This window comes from Notolepis coatsorum, assembly GCF_963971535.1.
Source record: "Notolepis coatsorum genome assembly, chromosome: 1".
NCBI classification, from domain to species: domain Eukaryota; kingdom Metazoa; phylum Chordata; class Actinopteri; order Aulopiformes; family Paralepididae; genus Notolepis; species Notolepis coatsorum.
In genome coordinates, this window is record NC_140165.1 from 290709171 (window position 1) to 290733164 (window position 23994).

Here is a 23994-nt window from a genome sequence, read left to right on the forward strand (position 1 = left end):
GGCAGCTGGATTCTACCCCCCCCCCCCCTCCTACTCCTGTCGGCTTACAAGCGACCGGATTAACCCCCTCTAGTGTATCCAGCCTATAATCATTAAAGTATCATTGCTGTTATTCCTTAACTATTCCAGGTCGTATATTTACCACCTGCGCCTTCAGAGATTGGACATTATCTATTGATATACCGACGAATACTCCTTGCCATAAAAGTGCATACTATTTCAATTCATAAATGTAATTAAGTGATTAAGTGTTTATTCTACACACCATCGCTGTGTAGGAAATAAAGACCTGTTTCTAATTCGTACATTTGTGTTGGATCCGTTTCATCTACGTGAGAGTGTTCATGATAATATATTTATGCCGTGTACTGGGTGGCCGAATATTAAGTACAAAGGTAGTGGTAGTAAGTATCATATCTAGTAATACAGTCAGGGAATTGTACCCCTCAGTTACAATTGGTCCTTCGAACCGGATGGTAATTAGTGTAATATTAATATAGTGTTATTAATATTGAAATGGCCTATGATGAACACTCCACGAAACGATCCTCCTAACCAACGCCCGCAGCGCGAACGACGGCTCCCTCAGTACTTAGAGGCTTACGCTGTCAGTCAACAACCTAGTCTTCTACTAACAGTAAACGCGGTAAAACTAGAAAGTAAAAGTATGTCTAACCCCAACGCCCAGACTACCCCGACCATAGAGGCCCCTACGGGCTCTAATGTAACTGACCAAGTTCACGGTGGGGACCAGTGGGAACCAGACATGACTTCACACCCCGCCAGTACTGAAGAAGTAGTCCCCGATGAGTCCCGGGAGGAATACAACGCTACCGAGAGAGAACTCGGCACGGAAGAAGACGGGGAGAGCACCGTGGAGATAGAGCTCCAAGGCTCCGCAAGGAGTACCCCGAGGGAAGGCTCCCCTATACAACCGCCTTCTCCCAGCGAGGCAGAGAGGACCCTACAGCAGGCATTCCTCGTCAGCCTGAAAGCCTCTACTGAACGCGATAGACTCCAGGGTGAACGCGATCGATTGCAGCTACAGCAACGGAGCGAAGAAGAGCACATACGCCTGGAAATAAGACGCATTCAGATGGAAGAGAATGTGGCCCGAGACCGAGCAGACAGCCAGCGAGCAGCTGCTGGTGCTCTACGGGACGCAGAGCGCGACAGACAGCAAGCGCAACTAATAGAACAGCTGATCAGACGGACAACACCCTCTCCCTCCGCCAGAGGCTCCAGGAACTCGTCTAGACACACCTCCAGGGCGGCATCCCCTAGCCGAGTAAACAACCCTGAACTTGACCAACAGACGAGGTCTATACCCCCCACAGACCACCTCCCCCCACCGGTCCAAGCGAGACCTAGCAACCGGGAAGGAGCAGCATATCCTGTGGAGAGGCTAAACCAGAGACTACAAGCACTGGATGACCTAACTGAAGACGAAGAGGAAGAGGAGGAGAACCGCGCCCGAAGACAGCACAGTACTCTACCGGACCAGGAGGTCCGGTACAGCCCAGGCTATACTCCCGCGGAGCTGCGCTACAGACCCCCGACTCTATACACGGGTGAGCACGACGCACGACCCGCACCGAGGAACAGCACCTGGACAAGCGGGCCATGGTACACTGCCGGTACCAGCCCATACCAAGGAGCGGGAGGAGACTTGCCAAGGAGGCCTCCCCCCCAACGCTCGCCGATGTATCCACAGTCAGCGTCATACATTGGCACGCCTATGGTACCCGACTTCACCCAAGAGAACCGGGCCCAGTATACAGAACTCCGCATGTGTCTGGAGACCATGTTGGTGGATGTATTGGATGAACGCCACAAATACGCCATCCTACTGCAGCACTTAAAGGTGCCCCGCGCACATAATATAGCGCTCGCCTACGCGACTTCCACCACCCCATACACAGCAGCGCTGGTAGCATTGGACCAGAGGTATGGGCGCATATGGGATTACGTGATCCAGGAGATCCGACACATCGACCGCTTACCCCCAGCAATAGACAATCGAGCACTGGACGACCTGTCCATCAGAGTGCAGTCCCTGGTAGGGATGTTGGGAGCGCAAAGAGAGAAGGGGAAGTATGAACTTTACGCCAACTCAAATGTGGAAAGGATCCTGGAGAAGCTGCCGCCCGCTCGTCAGGAGCGCTTTAGGCGGCAGAGGGACCACAGAGACCCGAATGGCCCCGAACCGAACCTCCTCGATCTAGCAGACTTCCTGGCGAGAGAAGTCAGCAGCCTACGGCTAGATACATTCGGACGGAGCACCCCTGGCTCCAGAGAAGGAACCAGACGACTAAATGATGGAAGAAGATCGGTGACTGTGATGCACCAATCGGAGTCAGTACCGAGCAGCAGGAGCCACAGTACCCCCTCCAGAACGGAGAAGTGGAAGATAGTGTGCCCCTACTGTGAGAAAGAACACTGGCTAGCGCAATGTGACTCCTTCCCCAAGCTGAACGCGGAGGAAGCAGGTCAATGGATAAAGTCCAACAAGCGCTGTTTTCGCTGTGCGCGCTCACACATGGCAGCCGAATGCCGCTTAAAGAAAAGGTGCACCAAGTGCGATGGAGCCCATCTGGACATACTTCACGACAGTAACAGACGGCGCCCTTCACCTGCACCATCCAGCCGCAAAGCGAGCGTCATGTACATCGATCCCGCCAGCAGCAGTGGAGCCCGAGTACTCCTAAAAGTAGTGCGTGTGACACTAAGCTACCAGAATAAAGTCCTGGACACTTACGCCGTCCTCGATGACGGGTCAGAGAAGACCCTGCTGCTCGCCTCCGCTGCGGCCCAGCTAGGGCTGCGGGGAAGCGAAACCCAAATGACAATTCGGACAATAAGACGAGATTTGAAGACGATAAAGGGCGAGAATGTCTCATTCTCTATCGCAGCAAGCGGCCAGCCTGAGCGACGGTACCAGATTGCAGACGCTTTCACCAGCCAAGAAATAGGACTGTCGCGGTACACATACCCCGTCGCCAAGCTGATGGAGAAATATGCACATCTGCGCAAGTTACCGATCCCGCTCATAGACAATACTATGCCGACCCTGTTGATAGGCTCCGACCATGCAGACCTCATTGTCCCGATAGACCGGGTTCATACCGGACCCCGAGGCTGTCCTGCAGCAGTCGAGACCCGTTTGGGATGGACTCTCCAAGGCCCGCTCGCCAAATCTCTCAACCGAAGTACAGCCACTAGATGTCTCCACTCCCGAGTCACAGAGGGAGAAACCGCACTCCTGCAACACGTAGAGCGGCTATGGCCCCTCGAACAAATGCCCTTTAAGAACGGAAAGAAAGACATTCGCTCTAAAGATGACATTTACGCCATTCACCTCCTCGAGACAGGGTCCAAGAGAGTCCCGGTCAACGGCGTGTTGAGATACGCCACGCCACTCCTGCGGCGAGAAGGAATGCCTACTTTCCACGCCAAGACAGACGCCACAGAACGGTACCTGCTGAACACGGAGCGGCGCTTAGCCAAGAACCCCGCCCAAGAGAGTGTATACCGCGCTGAGATTGAGAAGCTCATCACAGCGGGACACGTCACAAAGATGGACATTAAAGAGGCTGACCAGACCACTGAATCGTGGTACGTGCCCCACCACAAGGTCCATCACAACGGTAAAGACTGCATAGTATTTAACTGCAGCTACCAGATCGGATCCCAAAATCTGAATAAAGAGTTACTGCCCGGTCCCACACTCGGCCCCTCCCTACTCGGCGTTCTACTCCGCTTCCGCCAGGAAAAGGTGGCCATCAGCGGGGACATTAAAGGAATGTTCCTGCAGGTGAGATTAGTAGAGGCGGACAAGCCCCTGTTACGGTTCCTATGGAGAGAGAAGCCAGGAGATGAGCACCCAGCCATCTACCAATGGGAAGTCCTCCCCTTCGGAACGACGTGCAGCCCCTGCTGTGCGACATTTGCACTACAGAAACATGTAGCAGAGGACCCAGCAGCGGACGAAGAGGTCCGACACAGCGTAAAGAACAGCTTCTACGTAGACAACTGTCTACAAAGCCTTTCAACCCAGGAAGAAGCCGAGGCTCTCCTGATTAAACTCCGCGCCTCATTGATCAAAGGCGGCTTTGATCTCAGGCAGTGGGCCAGCAGCGATCCGCAAGTACTGCGCAGCCTCTCCTCCGAGGACAAGGCAGCCAGCAGCGAGACCTGGATGGCTACAATCCCGGGAGAAGCCCAGGAGATGACCCTGGGATTGGTGTGGCGATTCAAAACAGATTCGCTTCACTACAGACACAAGCCCCTGACTACGGAGCAGGGAAGGCCGGCGGCGGCGCCGACCACCAGACGGAGTGTGTACACAACACTCGCCCGACAATATGACCCGCTAGGATGTATTCTACCGTACACCACCAGGGCAAAAATTATTGTACGAGCATTGTGGGACAAGGACCAGGGCTGGGACGACCCCATTCCCGCACACCTTGCATCCACCTGGAGAGAGTGGGAGATGGAGCTCCACTCACTCCCAGGCGTTAATATGCGCCGAAGCTACTTCCCACCCAAGGTGAGGCCAGAGACATGTAAAATGGACTTACACGTCTTCAGTGACGCCTCAGAGGTCGCATACGGATCAGTAGCCTACTTGCGGGCCCAAGACCAAGGGGGAGAGATCTACACAGCATTTGTCCTCGCCCGCTCGAGAATAGCCCCACGCAAGCAACAATCTATCCCACGTCTAGAGCTCTGCGCAGCCCTAGCCGGAGCGCACCTAGCCACGCTCATCCAACGTGAGCTCACCATACCGGTGTCTAGAACAATCCTGTGGTCAGATTCCACGACGGTACTCGCCTGGATCAAATCGGACTCATGCAAGTACAAAGTCTTCGTGGGAGTCAGAGTCACCGAGATTCAAGACTTAACCGAAGAGTTAACCGGAGAAACAGAGTGGCGCTACGTTGATACAAAACAGAACCCAGCTGACGTCATCACCCGGGGGATGCCCCTGGATGACCTCACCCGTCGCAATGTCTACAGTGACGGCCCCGCATTCCTAAGACTCCCGGAAGGACAGTGGCCCATGCCTATCCCGAGGGAAGCAAGTCCAGAGGAGGTGGAAATTAAGAAGTCTGTGTTCTGTGGATTGAGCACCGTAGCCTCCACCGACCCTAACATAAACGATTGCACGTCCATAGAGAGTGCACAACAAAGAACATTCCTGCGGTACCACCCGGAGTGCAAGTCCCCCGCTGATATGTCAGCGGCTAACTACGAGGAAGCAGAATTGCTTCTACTGCAGCGAGCCCAGAGAGACTCGTTCCCCGATGAATTGGCCTGTCTACAGGGAGGAAAGCCCGTCCCATCCGACAGCAGATTAATTCACCTGGCCCCCGAGAGCGACGCACACACCCTCATCAGAGTGGGTGGTCGCCTCCCTCTGAGCAATTTTACGTTGAATAGACGTTTAAAAGACGTCTAAATGGCCCATAGACGTCTAGGCTAAAGTCGGTCTAGAATGGGGTGAAAAGTGAAAGTTTGGTAGACGTCTATTCCAGACGTGTTTTCAACGTCTAAGCTTAGACGTGTTTTGAACGTCTATGTTTAGACGTTGTTTCAACGTCATGACATAGACGTCTAAAATCAGTCTAGAATGGGGTGAAAAGTGAAAGTTTGGTAGACGTCTATTCCAGACGTGTTTTTAACGTCTAAGCTTAGACATTTTTTGAGCGTCTATGTTTAGACGTCGTTTCAACGTCATGACATAGACGTCTAAAATCAGTCTAGAATGGGGTGAAAAGTGAAAGTTTGGTAGACGTCTATTCCTGACGTGTTTTTAACGTCTAAGCTTAGACGTGTTTTGAACGTCTATGTTTAGACGTTGTTTCAACGTCATGACATAGACGTCTAAAATCAGTCTAGAATGGGGTGAAAAGTGAAAGTTTGGTAGACGTCTATTCCAGACGTGTTTTTAACGTCTAAGCTTAGACGTTTTTTGAACGTCTATGTTTAGACGTTGTTTCAACGTCATGACATAGACGTCTAAAATCAGTCTAGAATGGGGTGAAAAGTGAAAGTTTGGTAGACGTCTATTCCAGACGTGTTTTTAACGTCTAAGCTTAGACGTGTTTTGAACGTCTAAGCCTAGACGTTATTTCAACGTCATGACATAGACGTCTACCAAACTTTACATTAAAGCATGAGCGTTGAAAATGCATTGTTTAAACATTAACACATCAATAACATGGAATAGTCAAAAGTTAGCCGTTTTTATAATTTCTTTTTATTTTAAAATACTAAAGGCTGGCCCAACACACATACATAGCAACTGAACATTTTGAAGATTAAAGATAGAGCTGATAGCGGATCTATTTGAGCTAAGGGGCGGCGCAGAGAGGGTTGCATCCTCCCAGTCTTCGGCACTTCGAGACAGCCGGAGAGGCGCAGAGGGGGTCGCATCCTCCCGGTCTTCAGCACGGGACGTCCAACACTCCTGGACAGCCACTGACAGGGAGACAGGGAGACGGGACAGGCGTTAATACAACTCACGTGATTGTGATGGGCGGACATAGCAATAGATACAAGTGGTAAGCATTAGTAGGTTACAGCAGTAGGGATGACCCCCGGAAATATTGTGTCTATTACTAGGCTTGCTTAAATTGTGAAGAAATGAGAATATGAATTAAGATTTTTCTTTGCATCTTTGACAGTGAATAACACCATGCTAATAATGACCAAACATTAAAAACTGCCACTGATCTCGTTCAGTACCTTCTTGAGATCATGTGTACAAAAAAGTCTAAGGAAATTAATAAAGGGAATATAATTAAACCGAAGGTTCTGTAGATACAGTACTGAATTCTCCCATCCGGACCAATGCCATTAGAAATATTATAGAATAGGAGGCGTATAAATTACCTTATTATAGCCAATTCGCACATTTATATATATATATATATTTACATATATTAGCTACATAAATATACTGTAACAGGTTAAGCCTTTGAACATTAAGGCAACTAGGTAAATAAAATATTGCTCCACTTCTACAAGGACATTTGCATATTCTTGGTATCTAGGGACATCTATGGACCTCAGGGAACGTAATCACAGTGTCAGAAATATTGTGTCTATTACTAGGCTTGCTTAAATTGTGAAGAAAGGAGAATATGAATTAAGATTTTTCTTTGCATCTTTGACAGTGAATAACACCATGCTAATAATGACCAAACATTAAAAACTGCCACTGATCTCGTTCAGTACCTTCTTGAGATCATGTGTACAAAAAAATCTAAGGAAATTAATAAAGGGAAGATGATTAAACCGAAGGTTCTGTAGATACAGTACTGAATTCTCCCATCCGGACCAATGCCATTAGAAATATTATTATAGAATAGGAGGTGTATAAATTACCTTATTATAGCCAATTCGCACATTTATATATATATTTACATAAATATACTGTAACAGGTTAAGCCTTTGAACATTAAGGCAACTTAAAGGAACACTCCCAACATTTTGGGAAATTAGCTTATTAAACATCTTCCCTGGAGTTAGACATGCATGCATTGCATTAGGCTTAGGGAACACCTGGACCGTTAGCCTAGCTTAGCTTCATCCGTGGAAGTACCGGTAGGTGCTACATTAAGCCTAGTTCCCAACAGTCATGAAATACAATACCTCTCCTATCTCTCCTCTGCTCTCTGCCTCTAGACATTTTTTAAATTCCGTTATCCGTTCCAACATACACGGTAGAGGGCAGTCTCCTTAAAGGCCCTCTTGTCTCGTAGACCACCCCCTTTTAAATTAAAACGGGACATGACTGCATTTGTCATGAGTCTCTAAGAGAAAGTCATGACATTAATAATTCAAGCAATTCAACAAGTGACTAGTCAAAACAAATACAAATTGAAGGGAAAAGCTGTACTAGGACTACAAGTGTATCACCAGTTTCATAAAACCCCTTCCTCCCATTGTTTTTTGTTGCATGATGATGATCATGAACACATTTATTATGCATTGTATTTTTTGTTTAAATGTCAACATCATCTGTCCATCCTCAGTACATTTACTATCAATATAATATACGCGTCTGACTTCATCTGGTCTTTCCAAACATAAACACAGAAAGTGAGAACGCATGCCTGCCTGCCTCAACCTGCATCTTTGTACATGCATATAAATACCTGTCCATCATCTTGTTAGTGCAGTCGCGGACACTCTTTCCCCCGATCCCCGTCAATGTGGCTATCTGAATAAGAAAAAACCAAATGACATGTATATTAATGTAACATCATGTACAATACAATTTAAATCCTTTGAACATATGAGTCAGTAATCTCTAACCTAGGAAAAGATTTAAAAGTCACCATTTTTGTCCTGATGTCCACCCTTTCAAGGTCCTCCTCAAGCAGGTTCAACGCCTCCTCTGTCTGGCAGGGGTGTATGTCGACCCTCCCATCCGGATGAATTTCTTTGTGGAGTTTTTTTGATATCATCCTTGATTTCCAGGAGGGTCTCCATCACTTTTCTCTGGAACCCTGATATAAATGACAATTATTAGTTAAATGTAGTGAAAACATTCCGTACTTCAAATAACCGCAAATATTGTGCAAAACAACTCAACCCGTTTGTGACTGAGGAGTTTTAATGTATTCTCCCATACTTCACAGAGGAATAAACTCAAATTACATGCTAAGATTTTATCACTGTTAGTTGTTGAAACAACGGTCACCAGTGTCTAGGCATTTTTACCCAACTGTAAGAATGTTTACACCAGCAATAACTTATAATATGGTAAATTCTATTTATAATCTTAGTCTTTTCAGGCAGAGGAAATTTGTCTCTCCTGGGAGTGGGCCTTGTCTGGGGTACATCTGAAACAAGTACAGAATATTTCTGTGACATGCTACAGAAGCTTCAATACACGGGTGCGTTTATGGGGGACCCTGATGTAAACAAGACGAAAGTCTTTCTCTGGTCTGCATGCCCTTAACAATTGTATGTATTGAGCTGTACTGTACCAATTCTGCAATATGTTAATAAAGTTTTTAAATCAATCAATAAATAGCATTTTTAGGAAACTATTGTATATTTGTACGTCTCTAAATGTTTTGATGAATTGAAAATAGAAGACCCTTATGTAAAAAAGCCGAAAGTCTTTTTCTAGTCTTCATCCTCCAGTCCACTGTTGTTGTATTGAGCTGTACTGTATTGTACCCATTCTGCAATCGTTAATAACGCTTTCATTCATTCAATCATTCAGCCGGCAACAGAATAATTTTGATTGACAGTCGAGTCTGCCAATTACGTCACATCGCTTGCACCCGCCCTGCTGTTCTTAGCACCAATCGGCAAGCGCTATGCGTTTTTTACTTTCCTGAAAGTCCTCCATTGATTTTGATGAGCTCAGCTCAACAACAATTTTCGTAGCACCACAACATTGTGTCGCACTGTACAGCCTTGGTTGTAGGCTAAAGTTTTACAATTTTTTTTTATCCAATTTGTATTGATTAATTTAGGAGTGAAATGCGAATGAAGGTTGAAATCACTACTCACAACGTTGCTCCCAGATATTATTTTTCACTCGCAACGGCCAAATTAATAGGCAATTTGCGATCATCTCGTTGCAGTGTACAGCCCTGCAAACATTAGAGCTGCTACGTCAGCCATCAAATGTTACAGCTAACACTAGTTGCGTTAATCAACGCAACTAATACCAACAGCAGTGGAAACAAGAGATGGTGGGATGATGTCACAATTTACCAGCTCTGGTGTAGAACCAGTTCTCATCATTAGGGGCCAGCTCCTTGTGTTTAGCCAGCTTGACCATGGTCCACCCAGTCTGGCACCTTCAGCTTTCCTGACCTGGTGACAGAAGAAATGTATCATAACAGGAGGCCCTGTGAAATATACTTTTTTTATATTATTTTAATAGTGTGACCGTCACACCATTGGAGGAAATTAATTAAGTCAACTCACTTTTTCAGGAAGGCCGCCAGGGCACGAACAAACTCCTGTAGGTTCACATCTTTCACTGACGCCCGGCATCTGGACACATGCAACAGAACGTTACATTTTAAATAGGGATTAACATAAGTATTTGACCTCTAGACTAATGTACAAGTGTCTTCTCAATACAAGTATATTCGATTTAGTTACACAGGATATTGGCAGCAGGTCACAGCATAATTTAAGCTGCAGTTGCCATATCTGACATTGAAAATGGGGGACCCTGATGTAAACAAGACGCAAGTCTTTCTCTGGTCTGCATCCCCTTAACAATTGTGTGTATTGAGCTGTACTGTATTGTACCCATTCTGCAATCTGTTAATAACGTTTTCAATCAATCAATGACATGGTGTGAGAGACACATATTCCCCATTCATGAATGAATGAATGAAAACTTTATTTAACATATTGCAGAATGGGTACAATACAGTACGGCTCAATACACACAATTGTTAAGGGGATGCAGACCTGAAAAAGACGTTTGTCTTGTTTCCATCAGGGTCCCCCATTTTCAATTCATATAGACATTTATGACATACACAACATACATGACATTTATGGCATAGGGACATATAGGTATTTAGTACTGATACATTTGTGACAAACGGTATTCAAATATACAGTACTGTTACCCCTAGATCCTGACAGAGTATATACATATGATGGGGAGGGGACTGTACATTAGGAGGGGAGACTGTCTATAAAGCCAGGGACTAACGTTGTTAGCTAAACATGATAATAATACAGCCTATGATGGCCACAACAATGCACAGATTTTAATAAAATAGTGACAGTATTCCTAATTGTACACTATTCTACATAAGAGCAGCTAGCTAGCAGGCCTCAACGCGGTAGCATGGGGGCAGCCATCACTGAAATCACGTAGTGCGCGTGCAACATGTAAGATCTAACAATTTTTTAGAGAAATACAAGCACGTACACTCGTATGAACCAACTACACATGCCATTAGATATATAGTAGTCAACCCGGTTACGTTTCGAGAGGGAATAGTAATGGACTTGGCCACATTTGATTAAAATAACGGAGACACTGAGACAGATATTTACCTTGCTTGTAGACAGCGTGAACTTCCGCGAAGGGAACAGGGTGAAACGGGGTTTCCAACCCGTGTTAAAACGGGCAACTCTCGTGCGATTACGCGAGACTTCCGCGTTGCCAACCCCCTCTCAGCACCACTCATTGATTGATTGATTGAAAAGTTTATTAACAGATTGCAGAATGGGTACACAGTACAACTCAATACACACAATTGTTAAGGGGATGCAGACCACTGAAATACTTTCATCTTGTTTACATCAGGGTCCCCCATTTTCAATTCATCATAACATAATATGACATACATTTTTTTATTTTACCTTTATTTTACCAGGTAGTCACTTGAGATCAAAGATTTTCGAGCAAGACCTGGCAAAATGGCAGCAAAACAAAAACAAACATACAAATACACAAAACACAGACAGACACATAAAAGGCAAAGTGGGGCAAGGGGATACATTTGAGCTGCAGCTAACTGAATGGGATTGGGGGAGATTGGATTTATGACATACCAGATTTACAAATACAGTACTGTTTGTGATACAAAAAGAGTTAAAAAAAAGAAAAAAAAGAAGAGAGTATATACATTTGACGAAGAGACTGTACATTGTATAGGAGGTGGGGTGGGGGGGGTTGGGTAGGTGGGGTGGGGGAGGCGGACTGTACATTGGAGGTGGTTGGGTGGGGCGGGGGGTGGGTAGGCGCGGGGGGGGGGGTAACTGTACATTGGATTATCGACGAAACCTTACTAGGTCCAAGAAGAGGGTCTTGTGTATTACTGGGTTAGGACATTTACTGTACATTGGAGGGGGTTGGGTTAGGATATTCACAGGGGCCAGTTTCGAATTGCAGTCTTCCGTAGGTGCTCCTTGAGAGTGGTTTTAAAAGTGGGTAGTGATTCACATTCCTTTACAGCTGTGGGTAGGGCGTTCCACATATTATGCACATATTCTTGAGGATACTACATATATGCAGTGAAAGGGTTAACATACTGTGTATTGTCGCAGTGAAAGGGTTAAGTGTGGCAGTGAAAGGGTTAACAATTGTGTGTATTGAGCTGTACTGTACTGTCCCCATTATGCAATCTGTTAATAAAAAATGTCAATCAAGGCTAGGCTAAATTCGGTCTAGAATGGGGTGAAAAGTGAAAGTTTGGTAGACGTCTATTCTAGACGTGTTTTGAACGTCTAAGCTTAGACGTGTTTTGAACGTCTAAGCTTAGACGTTTAAAATCAGTCTAGAATGGGGTGAAAAGTGAAAGTTTGGTAGACGTCTATTCTAGACGTGTTTCGAACGTCTAAGCTTAGACGTGTTTTGAACGTCTAAGCTTAGACGTTGTTTCAACGTCATGACATAGACGTCTAAGATCAGTCTAAAGTGGGGTGAAAAGTGAAAGTTTGGTAGACGTCTAAGCTTAGACGTGTTTTGAACATCTAAGCTTAGACATTGTTTCAACGTCATGACATAGACGTCTAAAATCAGTCTAAAGTGGGGTGAAAAGTGAAAGTTTGGTAGACGTCTAAGCTTAGACGTGTTTTGAACGTCTAAGCTTAGACGTTTAAACAATGTCTAAAATGGGGTGAAAAGTGAAAGTTTGGTAGACGTCTAAGCTTAGACAAGATTCTCCTGGGCTAAATGAGAGCTATGGATAGACACACACACACACACACACACACACACTAGGGTGACCAGGTGTCCCCCTTTTGGTTGTACTGTCCCACCATTTGAGACCGCGTCCCACATATTGAGAGGATGTCCCTCTTTTTGAAGCAAAAAAAAAATATCGAACACAAGACATTCCTGTCAAGTGATAAAGTTTGAATATTTAAAACAGGTGTTAGGTGGTAACAAGCCGGCTGCCAGTGCCAAGATGAATGTGGAGAGATATAATTCTGTATTTAATTTGTATTTATTTAGATTTAACCTTTATCTATTCGGTGAAGACAAGTTATTATAATAAAAAAAATTACATTATCTATCTGTCCCACTTTGTCCCACCAAAATCTTACTGTTGTCCTGCTTTTGGACTTTTTGTATCTGGTCACAACCTAACACACACACACACACACACACACACACACACACACACACACACACACACACACACACACACACACACACACACACACACACACACACACACACACACACACACACACACACACAGTCAGAAGAACGGTCAGACATGTTATTTAATCAGGCAGGATTGTGATCACAGCCCCACCCCACCTACCCAACCTCCCCCAATGCTCAGTTTCTATGTCAAATGTATATACTCTTCTTCTGTTTTTTTTTAGTATCACAAACAGTACTGTATTTGAAAATCTGGTATGTCATAAATGTATAGATGTAGCAGTACTGTCTATCTGTATGTCATGTGTGTCATATGATGAATTGAAAATGGGGGACCCTGATGTAAACAAGACGAAAGTCTTTCTCAGGTCTGCATCCTCTTAACAATTGTATGTATTGAGCTGTACTGTACTGTACCCATTCTGCAATCTGTTAATAAACTTTTCAATCAATCAATCAATCAATCAATCAATCAATCAATCAATCAGTCAGGTTTCCCAGCACTATCAGCGCCACGCCGCCACCTGCTGATCAAATGGCAAACAGCAGGTTAGGCTAGTGATGAACACAGCAGACCACAAATCTTCGGAAATATCGTGCTCAGATATTTGTAGGCGCATTTGCAGGACGTCTGTGGTGCATATTCTTCATATTTGGAGATGTTAATACATTGAAATAATATACTTAGTGCATAGTTTAAAATACGTCTAAGCTTAGACAAGATTATCCTGGGCTAAATGCGAGCGAGGATAGACGTCACATAAAATCTTCGAAAATATCGTGCTCATATATTTGTAGGTGCGTTTGCAGGATGCCTCTGTCCATATTGATAATATTTTCAGATGTGAATGCATTGAAATAATATACTTAGTACATAGTTTAAAATACGTCTCCAAAAAAACACGATTTGGCCCGGTTATACGAGAGCTATGAAAAACGCTTGGTTGAAAAGACGGCTTTTGCTCACTGGGCTACGCAGAGCCCCCAATCTACCGGATGACATTAAATACCCGATCGTATTGAACAGCCGACACAAGGTCACAGAGCTGATTATAAAGAAATACGATGAGGATGTACATCACGCAGGAGCAGAAAGAGTCTTCGCGGAAATCAGACGTCGTTACTGGATCCTACAAGGAAGAGAGGCGGTACGACGCTTCCAACGAACATGTCTAGACTGCCGCAAGTGGCGCGCGCAGCCCAGCATACCAAGGATGGCTGACCTTCCTCCATGTCGCCTCCGAATCGGTGACAAGCCATTCCACTCAACGGGTATGGACTGCTTTGGCCCGCTGCACATAAAGAAAGGAAGAGGAACCGAGAAGCGGTGGGGTATTGTATTCAAATGCATGACCACCAGAGCGATACACATCGAGCTTCTCCCGACCATGAGCACAGACTCATTCCTTATGGCCTTCCGTAGATTCATATCACGGAAAGGAAGACCGTCTACCCTATTGTCCGATCATGGGACAAACTTTAAAGGCGGCGAAAGAGAGCTGAGAGAGAGCTTCCAAGCTATGGGCCCAGAACTTAAGACCCACCTCGCTCCAGCACAGGTTGATTTCCAATTCAACCCCCCAAACGCACCCCACTTCGGTGGCACTTGGGAACGAGAAGTGCGCTCCATAAAGACAGCCCTGTACGCAGTACTTGGGGCCCAGACTGTGGCGGAAGAAGTCCTAATGACAGTCCTCACGGAGATTGAGGGAGTACTTAACTCGAAGCCCCTCGGATATGTCTCCAGTGATGTGGCGGATATCGACCCAGTTACCCCCAACACACTCCTGATGGGGCGGCTAGATCCCACATTACCCCAGACAATGTGCCGGCCTGAAGAAGCGAACGGCCGACGAATGTGGAGGTACAGCCAAGTATTAGCCGACAAGTTTTGGAACAGTTTCCTACTGCACTACCTACCGTCTCTACAGACCCACCAGAAGTGGGTAAAGGAGAGAGACAATTTGACAGAAGGAACAGTCGTCATGATTATTGATCAATCACTGCCCAGAGCTATGTGGCCGGCCGGCCGCGTAAGCAAAGTGATCACCGGTGCCGACGGCAAGGTCCGAGCAGCTGAAGTGCTCGTCCAGGGTCGCACTTACACCCGTCCCGTGGCAAGGCTCATAGAACTGCCTCGACTCCCAGACACAATCGATGATGACCATGACCCTACAACCCTATGACTTTGTGAAGTTGACTGACCCCTACAGCAAACCCTTATGTGTAAATAGACAACGCGATTAATCTGTCTCCATTTAACTGATTAGGTCTGGGACCTATTCAGGGGGTGGCTGTTGTGAAGGGCCAGATTAAACCGAATATATATATTTATTTATATATATATATTTAATTGTATTTGTATATTCTCTAATATTCCCTGATATCCCTTGTATATTCCTTGTACAATATGCATTGAATATCCATTCTAGCCTACTGAACATCCCATAATAGTCTCCATTCTACTATTGGTCGAGACCTTGGTGCCAGGCTGCCATACCCCTCAGACCCAGTTCAAACGTACCGCTCGACATGTACGAACAAGTCCTAGTTCCGCGTAGGAATTTGGCTACCGCACCACTAATGGGACTATTTGTTCATAGTGCGTATATATACTGCACTACTAAAGTAGGACTTTCTTTTCAGTCCAGTTTCTTACCCTCCAATAGAGTCACAGACGTAAAGCCTCCCCGCGATGCCACGTGTGGGAGTAAGGCCAAGTTCGGCCTACCATCGGTATTGAGACATCGTGTATATTAATATTTGAATAGTCATATTTGGCACTATATCGTCGAGTTGGACGTAGTCTATTAAGCTAATAATAGTCTGTTAATATATAGTGCTTCGTGCGGTGAGAATACTACCGTAGTCAGTACCCCATCGTTTCGGGCAGAGAACTGGCTGCTTACCCAGGGTGGTTGACCCTATGTGAAGCTGCACCCGAGGAGCCCCAGAGCCGACGAGCGAGTGGACCTGTATACCGGATTATTCTACCGACGACAGCCCGCCTTCCCAGGCACGGATTATGCTTTGGATACTTTGATTATTCTATGGATAAAGACCCCCGACACTACCGTGTGTTGGAACCCCCCCCTGGAGAGGACGCAAGGTGAGGAGACGCTCTGCAAGACGAGGTCTCTCCACATCTCTCCCCCGTGGACCGGAGAGAGCCGGCCCACAAAGAGTCCACCTGCTTTCATCTGTGGTCCAAGGATCGCCGGCGCATTGAACGGCACTACAGTGGGTTCACCTGGGATACCCTTGGCCGGACGAGGCAGCTGGATTCTACCCCCCCCCCCTCCTACTCCTGTCGGCTTACAAGCGACCGGATTAACCCCCTCTAGTGTATCCAGCCTATAATCATTAAAGTATCATTGCTGTTATTCCTTAACTATTCCAGGTCGTATATTTACCACCTGCGCCTTCAGAGATTGGACATTATCTATTGATATACCGACGAATACTCCTTGCCATAAAAGTGCATACTATTTCAATTCATAAATGTAATTAAGTGATTAAGTGTTTATTCTACACACCATCGCTGTGTAGGAAATAAAGACCTGTTTCTAATTCGTACATTTGTGTTGGATCCGTTTCATCTACGTGAGAGTGTTCATGATAATATATTTATGCCGTGTACTGGGTGGCCGAATATTAAGTACAAAGGTAGTGGTAGTAAGTATCATATCTAGTAATACAGTCAGGGAATTGTACCCCTCAGTTACAGCCGCGTTGATGTCCTCTCGGACTTTTACAGTGAAACCGAAAGAGGACATTTCACAAAACAGCTTATAACTTCATCAAAATTAGTCTGATTATCCTAACACTGATAACATAGAGTCCTTACCTGACATCAGATGGTATCCAACTGGTATATTCCAATTCCTAATCACCATTCGAAAAAATCGATAAGTGTATAGATCCAACGCGATACAGTAGAACTCCATGATCAGCGGGGCTCAGATGCTCCAGAATGAACTGTGGTAACCCCGGCTGGATCAGTGAACTGGAAAATGTGGAGTACCGGATTTTTTTCCCCATCCATTTTCATTGAGTCCATTCCAAAATCCCTTATGTCATCTGAAAGACGATAGGGGGCGCTTTTTTCCACATATGCTCTCCGGCGGAGCTCGTGTATACTCGGGTAGGCTCGCGTGATGCAATATGATTTCAGATCGCTAAAAAAAAAATAATAATAATTCAGAGAAATCTCGTGAGTGGCTTTCAACCACATAAAAATAAACCCGAGATATCTCGTGTGTGGCAGTTAAAGTGTTAATATGTGTACACATATTAAGGCCGCCAGAGTCGGGCGTACCCTGAGCGGACTGCATGGTTGACTGTACTACGGTCTACGGGGCGGGCAGCGCAGTGTGTCTTTGCTGCTCTCCTAATGAAACAAGTCATTAATGGAATAATAAGCCTATACTGCATTCATTCATTACGAGCGTAGGCTATACAGTACTGCGCGCGCGCGCATGTGTGTGTGTGTGTGTGACAGTGTGTGTGACAGTGTGTGTGTGTGACAGTGTGTGTGTGTGTGACAGTGTGTGTGTGTGCGCGCGCTGCGGCAGGTGTACCACAAGCTGTACTATATATGATGACAATACATTAATCTAATCTAATTTTTCACACGGCTGCATCATTAGTTGCCTTATAAAGAGTTCTGGAGGCGTTGTTTTGTATGCAAATGACCTGAACGGGGACGCACGTTCGCGTTTCAGACTGGTGCCATTCCCCAACGCAGATATCACAGCTGTGACCGTTTGAGACACTCAAGACATATTCCCTGCACGTTGGGGACTCAGAGTGAACTTGTCATTGATTCTGTCTCAGTTGGTTCCAAGATAAGTCTACCAAGAGAACTCTTTGGAAAATATTCGGGAATGAGACCCAATGAAGTTTAGAGTGTTTACCGTCCATGTTGTCTTATGCAGACGTCATTAGGCCTATATTTTGATTGATGATTCATCATCATTACTATCGCCACATACTGTATACCGTCGGGATTAGCTGGTACTGGGGCAGAACCATGTGCACACAAATGTGACTTGGTAGCATCTGATTCCTTAAAAAAATTCAAAATGTCGAAAATAGGTCGAAATTGAGATATTGGCAATTTTGAGTGCTTTGCAATATCCTCTATCTGTCTCCTTTTTTGCAAAACTTAATACGACTTGTAAATATGTTAATTATTGTTAGATAGTCCGGCAGTATTGTCCCCTACTCTATGTGAAAGAACTACAATAGTCCGAGGGGAGTGGTTAAGTAGTTTCTGTCCGCCGTTTCGACAATAGCATATATCTGCAGAGCCACAGAGCCCAACGTCTGGGCGGGGCTTCGTGGCGTGGACGGGCTTGAGGCGGGGCTTCGTGGCGTGGACGGGCTTGAGGCGGGGCTTCGTGGCGTGGACAAGTCTTGTGGCATGGACAAGTCTATACTTTCCGCCGACGCCTGTTTCTACACTTGTTAAGCTTAGGCACTCTTTCAAAGTTGGTTAAGGTTAGAGTTTGTCTTAGAGCATGGCGATAGAAAATGGACTCTTTATACTCTCACGTGCTCCAGTCCACACGCATGCGCACACACATGCGCACTCCAACAAAGACTTGTCCATGCCACAAGACTTGTCCACGCCACGAAGCCCCGCCTCAAGCCCGTCCATGCCACGAAGCCCCGCCCAGACATTGGGCTCTGTGGCTCTGCAGATATACCCTACTCCGTTTCGATGGCGGTGATGTGGCTTGTTGTTAAGCATTACATCACGCGCAGGAGTGGTTTGTGAACAATAAACCATGCCTAGGGGTGGTCGTTAGGCCCGAGGCGCAGCCGAGGGTAGTTAGACCCCCCTAGGCATGGTTTATTGTTCACAAATCATGACTGCAAGTGGTGTAAAGCTTTTATACAACTGCCACATTCATCCAACCTTATTTCTATACAATAAACACACATTAATCGAAGATTTATTGAAAAAACCATCCGCCAGAAAAAGTAGTTCCCACAACTACAAAAAAGACAATTTGCCTCCATGTGGAAGCAGATCGGAAGTGCATCCAACCAACTAACACATCCAACTGTGTATTATTGGAATGATTGAGAGAAGTTGCCTCATGTGGAAGCAGCTTGAAGTGCATCCAACCAACTAACACATACAACTGTGTATTATTGGAATGATTGATTGAACATTTTATTACCAGATGCAGAATGGGTACAATACAGTACGGCTCAATACACACAATTGTTAAGGGAATGCAGACCTACTTTCCATAGAACTTCATTCTTAGATGCTTCTATAGAAAGTAGGTAAAACAAATTAAAATGTTTTCTTTGCCCTATAGGAAAAAAACTTTTTCTTCGCCCTATTTTTTTATTTATTTTTTTAAACCTACTGTAGAGGGCCTAAACTTAACCAGTTGGAAACCAAGCGTACAGTAATAAAATTAGCAATCAATCAATCAATCAACTCAATAGGCCATGCTCACTTAGAACAGCGCAGCACCCAGCTCTCTCTCAGTCTGACTATCCCCCGCGTTGCAGACAGGAGTGTGTGTGTGTGTGTGTGTATGTGTGTGTGTGTGTGTGTGTGTGTGTGTGTGTGTGTGTGTGTGTGTGTGTGTGTGTGTGTGTGTGTGTGTGTGTGTGTGTGTGTGTGTGTGTGTGTGTGTGTGTGTGTGTGTCTGTGTGTGTGTGTGTGTGTGTGTCTGTGTGTGTGTGGGGGGTGTGTGTGGGGGGTGTGTGTGGCGGTGGGTGGAGACTAGAGCTAGCGCTGACAGTCAGAGAGAAGGAAAAAGAAATTGAAAAAAATAATGCAAATTAATCAAACAATCAAATCGCGATTTTTCTTTTGTTCTAGATTGACTCAAGACCCATCAATTACATCATCCAACATTGTTTAAAGGACTAACACATTCGCAGTGACAGAATCGCTTCATATTTAGTCGTTATGGCGCTATCAACATATCCATTTGTTGTCCGAGATCTTGTTTTCTCCCGGAGTGAGCCGGCGGAGTGATATGTGATTCGGTTGTGGGCGGGTCCTGAGCCCAGGACCGTGGATTGTTGCCAATAAAGACGTGTAAATGGACTGTTTCAGCCAATCAGAATCGAGAAATGTGCATGCCGTTGTATAAATATCCATAAACACTGTGACAGGGGGCACTATTTTTGGAGAAAAGCATGGAGAACACAGCATCAATATTGGCAGCAGCTCTTAATCAAATTGCCGAATTCTGTGTTCACTGTGATTATTTTAGCGGAGATTGCTATTATACTTTCACTTACAATGTCATTTTTCAAGCTTTCCAGTCTCAGCTTCATTATTTTAAAAAGCTATTTCATGAGTATATTGTCAGAATAAGTATCCCCATGGCTTTATACTGTCTCTTATTGCCAGTAATGGCTTCTTGCATTGTATAGACCTGATACTTTTGCGTGTGACTAAAGCATGTCTGCCACACTCTTCTCAATCTCATAATTTCTCATTTTGTACGTGTATTTGAATATGAGTAAATAATTGCTATAATGCAGTCTTTGCGATATGGATATTGTGGTGGAATTTGACTCGTGATGAATTATGTCGTGGACGGATCTTCATGATCAATAGGTTTAATAGTGAAAACAAGTAGTACAAAGTACATGTATAGGTTAAATGAGATTTGTCTAGGACAGGGGTTCCCAAACTTTTCAGGCCGGGACCCAGAAGATAAGGCGTCAGAGAGCCGCGGTCCAATGCACATCGTCAGGCTTTTTTTTTGTATTTTTTTTTACCAGGTGTCCGATTTTTTAAGCTAAATATCACTTCAATCCTATTAAGTTAGTTCAAGTTAGTTATTCTGAGATCGCAAAAAGTATGACATCAAGAGTTAGACACACCTGTCCAGCTCATTATAATGCAACTGATGATGCAGCCGTGTGGAAATGGTGGCCAATATAGGTAGCGGAAGCGTTTTGCGACCGATCAAAATGAGATTAGATTAATGTATTGTCATCATATACAGCTTGTGGCCACCTGCCGCAGCACGTGCATGCACTGTATAGTCTATGTGCGTAATGAATGAACGCAGTAGGCTTATATTATTCTAATGACTTGTTTTATTAGGAGATCACAGATACTGTGCTGCCCTATAGTACAGTCCACCAGTCCGTTCATGGTACGCCCGACTCTGGCCGCCTTAATATGTGTGCTGTACTTACTGTACGTATAGGGCAGAGCATATAGTATCTACTAAGTCCTAATGAAACAAGTAATTAGAATAATATAAGCCTACTGTTCATTCATTAGACACGTAGGCTTGTGCGTGTGTGTGTGTGTGCAACAAGACTTATGGAATATTAATGCAGTCTATTCCACTATAGATATATCCACGCGATTAGCTTTAGTTCTTATGTATTTATCCACTGTCATTTGCAGTGTTGGTGTAGTAGGCTACATAGTGTATTTCAATATCTGTTTTATTGATTAATGATATATTTGAAAGAATGCAGGTTATAGCTATATAAAACGACAAATATCTGTCCCATTGTACCAATCAATGGGATATATTGCATGTTGGCTATATAACCTGCATTATTTCAAATGTATAATTAATCAATAAAACAGATATTTAACAAATAAGAAATACAAATGCCACAGAAGGCATTAAATAATTATAATTTTCAATCATTTCACAATAATTGCATAATTGTGTTTGGGCTGGGACTTTATCGCATTAATTGCGATTAATTAACTGCAGAAAGAATTAAAAGTAAAACAAAAAAATTATGCATTTAATCGCATGATGATTTTTCTTTATTGTGTAAGACTAAGAATGTTACCTTTCAAGGAGACCAGACTCATTCATGTGCTATAAGTATAAAGTATAATAAATCGCAAATTACTTTTTTTTTCTTAGTCTGGTTTGTTCATACAGAATACTGAAAAAATATGAGAAATTGAGATCAATCAAGAATTTTTTTTTTCAATGGTCAACTGTTCTGGAATGTACTTGAAAGTACTGCGTTTTACTTTTACCTCGAAAGTGCTTGAGTTTACAAAAGGTCCTTTGCGCTATAGTTTCAAGTTTCAAGTTTCTTTAGTTGTCATACAGAAGTACAGAATACTTTTATACAAAATGCTTCTTACTGTTACGCTCCAGAGACTGTGCTAGACAAGATAAGTATGAAATAAAATAGTATAGCATGTAAAATAGAAGTAAAAATAGAAGTCACAGTGTTCAGTATAGACATATGTACAATGTTCGATGCAGAATAGAAGTAACTGAGTTACCATACAATATACAATATACTATGCAATGTACTAATATACAATACTATATAGTGCAAAGCAGAAATGGGATGATGTAAAATTTAGGTACAATTTACAGTAAGGTGTACGAGTTGTAGTGCAAATCCTTTACCAATAAATATAAAGTGTGTTTAGGTGTTCTAAAGTGTGGAGAGTGGGTGCTGCAGTGTGTTGTTTGTTTAAAGTGAGTGTGTGCATGTGGATGTGTGTGCTGTGTGCATTTGATGGTTGTTGCATAGTGTTTATTGTTCGTTGAGCAGCCTGATGGCCTGGGGATAGAAGCTTCTTCTGAGTCTTTCTGTGCTCGCCATGAGACTCCGGTATCGCTTGCCTGACCGCAGCAGTTCAAAGAGGCAGTTGTTTGGGTGGCTGGAGTCCTTGATGATTCTCTTAGCCTTACCCCTGCACCGCTTGTTGTAAATGTTCTGGAGGGTGGGAAGCCCCCCTCCAATTGTGCGTTCGGCTGAACGTGTCACTCTCTGTAGTCTGCTTCGGTCTTGTGCAGTGCTATTCCCAAACCAGGAGGTGATATTGCCAGTCAGGATGCTCTCTATTGTACATGAGTAGAAGTTCTTAAGGATCTTCTGACTGACTTGGAACTTCCTTAGGCGCCTGAGGAAGTAGAGGCGTTGTCGTGCCTTCTTCACAACACTGTCAATGTGTGTGGTCCATGTCAAGTCCTCGGATATGTGGGCTCCGAGGTACTTAAAACTGTTCACTCTCTCAACCGGTGCCCCGTCGATGCTGAGGGGGCTGTAGTCCCTGACCCCCGACCTCCTAAAGTCCACAATCATCTCCTTTGTTTTGCTGACGTTCAGGGAGAGGCTGTTCTCCTGGCACCATCCCGCCAGGACCTTGACCTCTTCCAGGTAGGCCCTCTCGTCGTTTGCAGAGATCAGGCCCACCACTACTGTGTCGTCAGCCAATTTGATGATTGTGTTGTTACTCCGCTGAGCCACACAGTCATGTGTGTACAGGGAGTAGAGGAGGGGACTCAGAACACAGCCCTGTGGGGCCCCTATGTTGAGGGTGATGGATGAGGAGGTGCAGTTGCCTGCTCTCACCACCTGGGGTCTGCCCGTCAGGAAGTCCAAGACCCACTGGCAGAGGTCATAGTTCAAGCCCAGGTCCCTGAGCTTGGCTATGAGTTTGGAGGGGACTATGGTATTGAATGCTGAGCTGTAGTCGATGAATAGCATTCTCACATAGTTCCCTTTCCTCTTGTCCAGGTGTGATGCTGCTGTGTGCAGCACATGGGCTATGGCGTCCTCCGTGGACCTGTTGGGGCGGTATGCAAATTGCAGGGGGTCCAGGTTGATGGGGAGGGAGGAGCAGATGTAGCCCTTTACTAGCTTCTCAAAGCACTTCATGGCTATGGAGGTGAGAGCTACAGGGCGGTAGTCGTTGAGGCAAGCAGGCTTGGATTTTTTAGGTACAGGGATGATAGTGGACTTCTTCAGGCAGGTGGGGATGACAGCCTGTTCTAAGGACAGGTTTAATATGTCAGTGAATACCGGGGCCAGTTGGTCGGCACAGACTTTTAGGATGCGGCCGGGAATGCCGTCCGGTCCTGCTGCCTTCCTGATATTCA

The 23994-nt window shown here is 44.9% G+C and overlaps 1 protein-coding gene and 1 long non-coding RNA gene across 2 annotated transcripts in view; one reads left to right on the forward strand and one right to left on the reverse strand.

Moving 5' to 3' along the window:
• cntn5 (contactin 5) overlaps positions 1-23994 on the forward strand; it is a 586736-nt gene that overhangs the window by 468383 nt on the left and 94359 nt on the right. The window lies entirely within an intron of this gene.
• LOC311233214 lies at positions 8394-10034 on the reverse strand. The gene is made up of 3 exons (XR_014620011.1): positions 9964-10034; positions 9748-9849; positions 8394-8522 (listed from the first exon to the last, which is right to left on the reverse strand). It is a non-coding gene; the product is annotated as an uncharacterized lncRNA (long non-coding RNA).